The following is a 9,086-nucleotide window of genomic DNA, read 5'->3' on the forward strand; positions in this document are numbered from 1 at the left end:
CGATCAAAATACTTAAATAATATCTTGCATACCTTCCAAAACCCTTGAATGTCATGAAGACTTTGAATTCTTCATGAGAAGATCCCAGTAGCTAGTAAGACGAAAAATCAAATGAATTTGAAAAAAAAAATCAGGAATAATTAGAAAGGGTGTGCTAAGTAAGGTGTATTGGGTAATGGGTGGAGGTATACTAGATCAGCTTAATGAGAAATGAGTCAGAGTATATTAGATCAGGGTTTGGGGTTATATTAACTTCTTGATATTATAAGTTCAAAATATAGCCATATTGAGGGATGTAATATTGTCACTTCCTGTATGTAAACACTACAAATTATAACAAATCAATCACTGAGTAAGAACTTGATTGCTTTTTATGGTCATATACTCCTTAAGGAAAGAAGAAAAAATGTCAATATTCAGAAGAGTAAGCCTTCATCAGCTGTGTTTCAGACTTTTACTTTCTTCATCATTATATCGCCTGGTAGCTATCAACGAGCAGTGGTCACCCACCCAATAGTACTTCACGCTAGACGTCGCTTAACTTGCGTCATGCAAAGCGTGATACATACCTCACAGCCAGAGAAGCTACCTTGTTGTAAGTATTTCAAAATCTCTTATATATCTCAGCCATGTCTGTTAGGGTTAGGGTTAGGGTTACCAATTATGTCACTTTGGTTCATTTGACTTTTTACGTTATTCAGCACTAAATTTTTTTACTAATTTAAAATGATTCAAAATTGTTCAATATCCTTTCTTTATGCATCATTATACATTGGATACATTCTCTATTTAAGTTTCAAACAGTGATTCGAAGAATAAAAGAAGACAGTTTAACGAAAATATTTAATGAAAATCTAAAATCAAGTTAAGTTTGTTAGCAAAAATCCCTGAAACCGGAATTTTTTTTTTCCGGAATGCAATATTCCGGAAAAAAAATTCCGGTTTTAGTCGAACTCTTCTGTGTTTGGAACTCTTCTGTGTTTGTAACTTTTCTGAGTTTGGAGCTCTTTTGTGTTTGGAACTCTTCTGTGTTTGGAGCTCTTTTGTATTTGGAACTCTTCTGTGTTTGGAGCTCTTTTGTGTTTGGAACTCTTCTGCGCGTCCAAAACCCCACTATAGGTTACCATTTCCCGCACAAGTTACCCAATCCCGCTATACCGTTACCAAATCCCGCTCTTTTGTGTTTGGAACTCTTCTGTGTTTGGAGCTCTTTTGTGTTTGGAACTCTTCTGCGCGTCCAAGATCACAGAGAGCGCGCGCTGACTTTGTGTATATGATAACGCCAGCTTCGGGGTTAGCGTGGGATCTTTAGGTCGTCACATAGAACAGTGTAAGCACACAGTGTCCCTAACGCTGCAGAGTGCGGACGGAAAAATTTGCCAGGGAAGAGAACGCTAAAAGGTAGACAATTTATTTTTTGGGAGAATATTTTAGAATTTATATTTTGAAACAGTTTCTTAGACGGAAAATTTCTTTTAATATGTATACTGCAAAATCACGTATTTTCGTGGTGTCAAATTGTATTTGTTCTTCGGGTTTTCATTTCATGGTTCAATGAGAAAGAATTACTTAAACTTCAACTTTTTTTCATCTCGTAGATGACATAAATTTCTTGGGTCTCGACATGCAAAGAAAATAACGATAATTAAACCCCACGAAAATTAGTGATTAACAGTACGTTTCCTTTTTTTAAGTTAAGGTTGCATTTTATTTCATAACTGAATAATATAGACGAGAAAAACTGCCAAGTTAAGAATGCGTTAATTACGCAAAAATCAACTGCTATTAAACAGAATTTTATTTAATTAATTTTTTATAATTGTAATTTGATAATTCTGTAAAACTTAAACCAATATGAGCAGGAATTTCATGTTGTAAGCAAGTTAGTCACTTTAAAACATTGAAGGTTTATAAATTTTGGTTGTTCATTTTTATGGCGTTGGGAAAAAAATTGAGTAGATATAACTGAAATGAGATATTAATTGTCGTCCTGTACAACAATTGAATTTCTCTTTAACATTCGCAATTCAAAGAAATTTTCTGCTCATATTGGGAAAGAATATTTCAGATTTAGTTATTATTGAATATGCGTGATGTGTGTATGTAAATAAAGATTGGGGGTAACGTAGGCGTCAATTAGCGCCTAAGACCCGGAGAGCATGTAATAAATTAGGAGGTACCCCAGCAAATTGCGAGGTACCTCTCTGTGAGAATGAAAATGAGTGTAAAGCATGGCGATAAACTTAAAATAGTTTTGCCTTATAAATGATTAGTGCAGTTTTTTATGTTTACGGTATCATTTAGAAGATGTTATCAAATAAAAATGATCTATCATAGACATTTACAAAGTTTGATTATTGTCTGATAAATTGCAATTTGACTGTACGTTGAAGTCTATGGAGAGAGCAGATTTAATTAACATATTGTAAAAAGTAATTTGAATTTTATACATATCTCTCGGTAAAATATTGTATAAGATCCCAATTTGAAATGCAAAAAAATCAGATACCGGAGATAATTTGAGAAAATTAGAATTCTCTCATTGTCATAAAGGGGCAGAGAATTTGAGAAACATATATAATGCAAAATAGCCAGATTTAAAATGTTACCAATTATGTCACTTTGGTTCATTTGACTTTTTACGTTATTCAGCAATACATTTTAACTAATTTAAAATGATTCAAAATTGTTCAATATCCTTTCTTTATGCATCATTATACATTGGATACATTCTCTATTTAAGTTTTAAACAGTGATTCGAAGAATAAAAGAAGACAGTTTAACGAAAATATTTAATGAACATCTAAAATCAAGTTAAGTTTGTTAGCAAAAATCCCTGAAACCGGAAATTTTTTTCCGGAATGTAATATTCCGGAAAAAAAATTCCGGTTTTAGTGGAACTCTTCTGTGTTTGGAACTCTTCTGTGTTTGCAACTTTTTTTGAGTTTGGAGCTCTTTTGTATTTGGAACTCTTCTGTGTTTGGAGCTCTTTTGTATTTGGAACTCTTCTGTGTTTGGAGCTCTTTTGTGTTTGGAACTCTTCTGCGCGTCCAAAACCCCACTATAGGTTACCATTTCCCGCACAAGTTACCCAATCCCGCTATACTGTTACCAAATCCCGCTCTTTTGTGTTTGGAACTCTTCTGTGTTTGGAGCTCTTTTGTGTTTGGAACTCTTCTGCGCGTCCAAGATCACAGAGAGCGCGCGCTGACTTTGTGTATATGATAACGCCAGCTTCGGGGTTAGCGTGGGATCTTTAGGTCGTCACATAGAACAGTGTAAGCACACAGTGTCCCTAACGCTGCAGAGTGCGGACGGAAAAATTTGCCAGGGAAGAGAACGCTAAAAGGTAGACAATTTATTTTTTGGGAGAATATTTTAGAATTTATATTTTGAAACAGTTTCTTAGACGGAAAATTTCTTTTAATATGTATACTGCAAAATCACGTATTTTCGTGGTGTCAAATTGTATTTGTTCTTCGGGTTTTCATTTCATGGTTCAATGAGAAAGAATTACTTAAACTTCAACTTTTTTTCATCTCGTAGATGACATAAATTTCTTGGGTCTCGACATGCAAAGAAAATAACGATAATTAAACCCCACGAAAATTAGTGATTAACAGTACGTTTCCTTTTTTTAAGTTAAGGTTGCATTTTATTTCATAACTGAATAATATAGACGAGAAAAACTGCCAAGTTAAGAATGCGTTAATTACGCAAAAATCAACTGCTATTAAACAGAATTTTATTTAATTAATTTTTTATAATTGTAATTTGATAATTCTGTAAAACTTAAACCAATATGAGCAGGAATTTCATGTTGTAAGCAAGTTAGTCACTTTAAAACATTGAAGGTTTATAAATTTTGGTTGTTCATTTTTATGGCGTTGGGAAAAAAATTGAGTAGATATAACTGAAATGAGATATTAATTGTCGTCCTGTACAACAATTGAATTTCTCTTTAACATTCGCAATTCAAAGAAATTTTCTGCTCATATTGGGAAAGAATATTTCAGATTTAGTTATTATTGAATGTGCGTGATGTGTGTATGTAAATAAAGATTGGGGGTAACGTAGGCGTCAATTAGCGCCTAAGACCCGGAGAGCATGTAATAAATTAGGAGGTACCCCAGCAAATTGCGAGGTACCTCTCTGTGAGAATGAAAATGAGTGTAAAGCATGGCGATAAACTTAAAATAGTTTTGCCTTATAAATGATTAGTGCAGTTTTTTATGTTTACGGTATCATTTAGAAGATGTTATCAAATAAAAATGATCTATCATAGACATTTACAAAGTTTGATTATTGTCTGATAAATTGCAATTTGACTGTACGTTGAAGTCTATGGAGAGAGCAGATTTAATTAACATATTGTAAAAAGTAATTTGAATTTTATACATATCTCTCGGTAAAATATTGTATAAGATCCCAATTTGAAATGCAAAGAAATCAGATACCGGAGATAATTTGAGAAAATTAGAATTCTCTCATTGTCATAAAGGGGCAGAGAATTTGAGAAACATATATAATGCAAAATAGCCAGATTTAAAATGTTACCAATTATGTCACTTTGGTTCATTTGACTTTTTACGTTATTCAGCAATACATTTTAACTAATTTAAAATGATTCAAAATTGTTCAATATCCTTTCTTTATGCATCATTATACATTGGATACATTCTCTATTTAAGTTTTAAACAGTGATTCGAAGAATAAAAGAAGACAGTTTAACGAAAATATTTAATGAACATCTAAAATCAAGTTAAGTTTGTTAGCAAAAATCCCTGAAACCGGAAATTTTTTTCCGGAATGTAATATTCCGGAAAAAAAATTCCGGTTTTAGTGGAACTCTTCTGTGTTTGGAACTCTTCTGTGTTTGCAACTTTTTTTGAGTTTGGAGCTCTTTTGTATTTGGAACTCTTCTGTGTTTGGAGCTCTTTTGTATTTGGAACTCTTCTGTGTTTGGAGCTCTTTTGTGTTTGGAACTCTTCTGCGCGTCCAAAACCCCACTATAGGTTACCATTTCCCGCACAAGTTACCCAATCCCGCTATACTGTTACCAAATCCCGCTCTTTTGTGTTTGGAACTCTTCTGTGTTTGGAGCTCTTTTGTGTTTGGAACTCTTCTGCGCGTCCAAGATCACAGAGAGCGCGCGCTGACTTTGTGTATATGATAACGCCAGCTTCGGGGTTAGCGTGGGATCTTTAGGTCGTCACATAGAACAGTGTAAGCACACAGTGTCCCTAACGCTGCAGAGTGCGGACGGAAAAATTTGCCAGGGAAGAGAACGCTAAAAGGTAGACAATTTATTTTTTGGGAGAATATTTTAGAATTTATATTTTGAAACAGTTTCTTAGACGGAAAATTTCTTTTAATATGTATACTGCAAAATCACGTATTTTCGTGGTGTCAAGTTGTATTTGTTCTTCGGGTTTTCATTTCATGGTTCAATGAGAAAGAATTACTTAAACTTCAACTTTTTTTCATCTCGTAGATGACATAAATTTCTTGGGTCTCGACATGCAAAGAAAATAACGATAATTAAACCCCACGAAAATTAGTGATTAACAGTACGTTTCCTTTTTTTAAGTTAAGGTTGCATTTTATTTCATAACTGAATAATATAGACGAGAAAAACTGCCAAGTTAAGAATGCGTTAATTACGCAAAAATCAACTGCTATTAAACAGAATTTTATTTAATTAATTTTTTATAATTGTAATTTGATAATTCTGTAAAACTTAAACCAATATGAGCAGGAATTTCATGTTGTAAGCAAGTTAATCATTATAAAACATTGAAGGTTTATAAATTTTGGTTGTGCAGTTTTTTGGCGTTGGGAAAAAAATTGAGTAGATATAATTGAAATGAGGTATTAATTGTCGTCCTGTACAACAATTGAATTTCTCTTTAACATTCGCAATTCATAGAAATTTTCTGCTCAAACTGGAAAAAAATATTTCAAATTTAGTTATTATTGAATATGCGTGATGTGTGTATGTAAATAAAGATTGGGGGTAACGTAGGCGTCAATTAGCGCCTAAGACCCGGAGAGCATGTAATAAATTAGGAGGTACCCCAGCAAATTGCGAGGTACCTCTCTGTGAGAATGAAAATGAGTGTAAAGCATGACGATAAACTTAAAATAGTTTTGCCTTATAAATGATTAGTGCAGTTTTTTATGTTTACGGTATCATTTAGAAGATGTTATCAAATAAAAATGATCTATCATAGACATTTACAAAGTTTGATTATTGTCTGATAAATTGCAATTTGACTGTACGTTGAAGTCTATGGAGAGAGCAGATTTAATTAACATATTGTAAAAAGTAATTTGAATTTTATACATATCTCTCGGTAAAATATTGTATAAGATCCCAATTTGAAATGCAAAGAAATCAGATACCGGAGATAATTTGAGAAAATTAGAATTCTCTCATTGTCATAAAGGGGCAGAGAATTTGAGAAACATATATAATGCAAAATAGCCAGATTTAAAATGTTACCAATTATGTCACTTTGGTTCATTTGACTTTTTACGTTATTCAGCAATACATTTTAACTAATTTAAAATGATTCAAAATTGTTCAATATCCTTTCTTTATGCATCATTATACATTGGATACATTCTCTATTTAAGTTTTAAACAGTGATTCGAAGAATAAAAGAAGACAGTTTAACGAAAATATTTAATGAAAATCTAAAATCAAGTTAAGTTTGTTAGCAAAAATCCCTGAAACCGGAATTTTTTTTCCGGAATGCAAAATTCCGGAAAAAAAATCCCGGTTATAGTGGAACTCTTCTGTGTTTGGAACTCTTCTGTGTTTGCAACTTTTCTGAGTTTGGAGCTCTTTTGTGTTTGGAACTCTTCTGTGTTTGGAGCTCTTTTGTATTTGGAACTCTTCTGTGTTTGGAGCTCTTTTGTGTTTGGAACTCTTCTGCGCGTCCAAAACCCCACTATAGGTTACCATTTCTCGCACAAGTTTTGTTACAAAATCCCGCTACACTAATTCCCAAGTCCGGTCAAGGTAAGTATTTCCCGCACAAGTTAATATTTATTCTTATTTGTTTTCTTTTTGTTCTTTATAAATGAATAGAGATAAAAAATAGTTGTTTGTTTAATGTAGAGGAATGTGTTGCAAAATCTCCTAGAATAGTTTCTTTTTTAAGGAATTGGTATGAGTGAGGAAAAAGGTATAGAGTCTCTCCCTTCCGATGCAGGTATTACATGTAGTCATTTGTATTTTCTTACATCAAATCGCATATAAAGTTAATCAAGAAAGTGAAAGAGGATTAATTAAGATATCTAACATTTTGATAGCAAACATTAAAAGTGTAAATGTGTTTGCGGATTCAATAACAAAAAGCAGATGGCACGAAATATTTTAAATCTTAAATCTACATAATTCTGTTCTTTTCCAGTAATTGGCCCAGGTCAGCTGGTTGCCATTCCTGTCGGCTTGGCCATCCCCCCCGTTGACATCAGTAAGACACACAAGAGCACTCACAAATATATCAACTAATTTGTTATGCCTACTCTATGCATAATGCGTTTTTGAAGTACATAAAAATCATTTTACTGTAAGCGTGATTGATTACAAGCTGTATTTGTGCTATACTGTATAATACCTTTCATTTCAGAAATTTGGGATAGCTCTCATGAAATGACATCGGAGCAAGGTAATAAACAATCCACCTTTCGTTTGCTTGAAAATAAAGCATGTGCTTTCATCTTAACGTGCACATAAAGAGTGTTTTTAACTTTCATAGAAACAAAGATATATATAATATATTAATATACTATCCCTCCCTCCCCCACTCTCTCTCTCTCTCTCTCTCTGTAAGGGTGTGTGTGTAGAAGAGATAGAGATCTAATCAATTTTGTTATATATCTTTTGTTCTAAAGGATCTGGAGGGTTTATTCCAGAAGTGCCAGGTAGGAGTTAATTCAGCTTCTTCTCCTATCGATAATAGACACCAAATATATATTGATTTTTTTTTTTAAATTTTATGATATTTAATATTTATAATATATCATTTATTTCTCCTTCATATCATCTTATCGAGTTGCATTTTGTAATTACTGGAGCATTTTGTGATTCCTTTTAGTAGAGATGGAAGATGATGTGGCGGAGTCCCAGGGAAATAAAGATCCTTGTTTATCTGGTAATGAATCTGACCTAGATATTCTAGAAGCTGATGTGGCGGAGTCCCAGGGAAATAAAGATCCTTGTTTCTCTGGTAATGAATCTGACCTAGATATTCTATAATATCTAATAATATCGGAGATATTCTATAATTTGCAGTTGATATATCTAAGGGAAACAAGAATATAAGGATAAAATCATGCTGAAGAAAAAATGAACTTATTTTTTAACAATGTTTTTCCTAAATAACAGTTACAGTCATATTTTTTGGATATTTTCCCAGATGATACCAACGAAGAATCGTCTGTGAAACAGTGGAAGGAGGATAGCCTACAGAAATGGTTGGAGCATCAGTCCCAAATGGCGCGTGGGTCACACAAGTTGGACAGAGTTTCAACGTCTGTGTCGCTCCCCAAAGATAGAAGATTTGAGACTACAGGCTCTCAGATTTCCTCCAGGGAAGGAGAGCTTAGGAGAATGTTGAACGAAGCAATCACAGAAAAGGATTCAGAGAGTTTATTTTCCCTGGAGGAAATTTCAAAGTTCAGAAAAGGTAAAAAGAAAAAACCATTAACCCGAAAGACTGTTAAGGAAAAGAAAACTGTAAAAAGACTCCGACAAAAACATGCTTGTTTACAGTGTGGGAAGAGAGTTGTCCATATGCGGCGGCATATGAGGCAGGTCCATAAGCAGGAGGTGTTTGAAAAACCGGTGAGGCAAGGGCGTTACATTGTTCGCCAATGTATTTTGTGCAACAAGGCCATTGCGCGCTTTGGGGACCATCTGCGGAGGACGCACCACATCTCCAAAAGAGAACACATTGAGGACCTCCGCTTCCGAAGTCCCAAAGTTGTGGACAACTTTACGACGTAGGTTGAATTTTGAAGCATTAATTCAATCGTATAGAAATATATTTCTTCAATTATCCATATATCTTCAT

The 9,086-nt window shown here is 33.6% G+C and overlaps 1 long non-coding RNA gene across 1 annotated transcript; it reads left to right on the forward strand.

The window, feature by feature from the left end:
• The first annotated feature begins 7,902 nt into the window (after window positions 1-7,902).
• LOC133177442 (uncharacterized) lies at window positions 7,903-8,502 on the forward strand. The gene is made up of 3 exons (XR_009719695.1): window positions 7,903-7,935; window positions 8,112-8,165; window positions 8,430-8,502. It is a non-coding gene; the product is annotated as an uncharacterized LOC133177442 (long non-coding RNA).
• The last annotated feature ends 584 nt before the right edge of the window (window positions 8,503-9,086 follow it).

The sequence above is a fragment of the Saccostrea echinata genome, unplaced genomic scaffold (assembly GCF_033153115.1).
Source record: "Saccostrea echinata isolate AGI-Se365-2 ecotype Australia unplaced genomic scaffold, CSIRO_AGI_Sech_v1 ptg000150l, whole genome shotgun sequence".
Taxonomy (NCBI): Eukaryota; Metazoa; Mollusca; class Bivalvia; order Ostreida; family Ostreidae; genus Saccostrea; species Saccostrea echinata.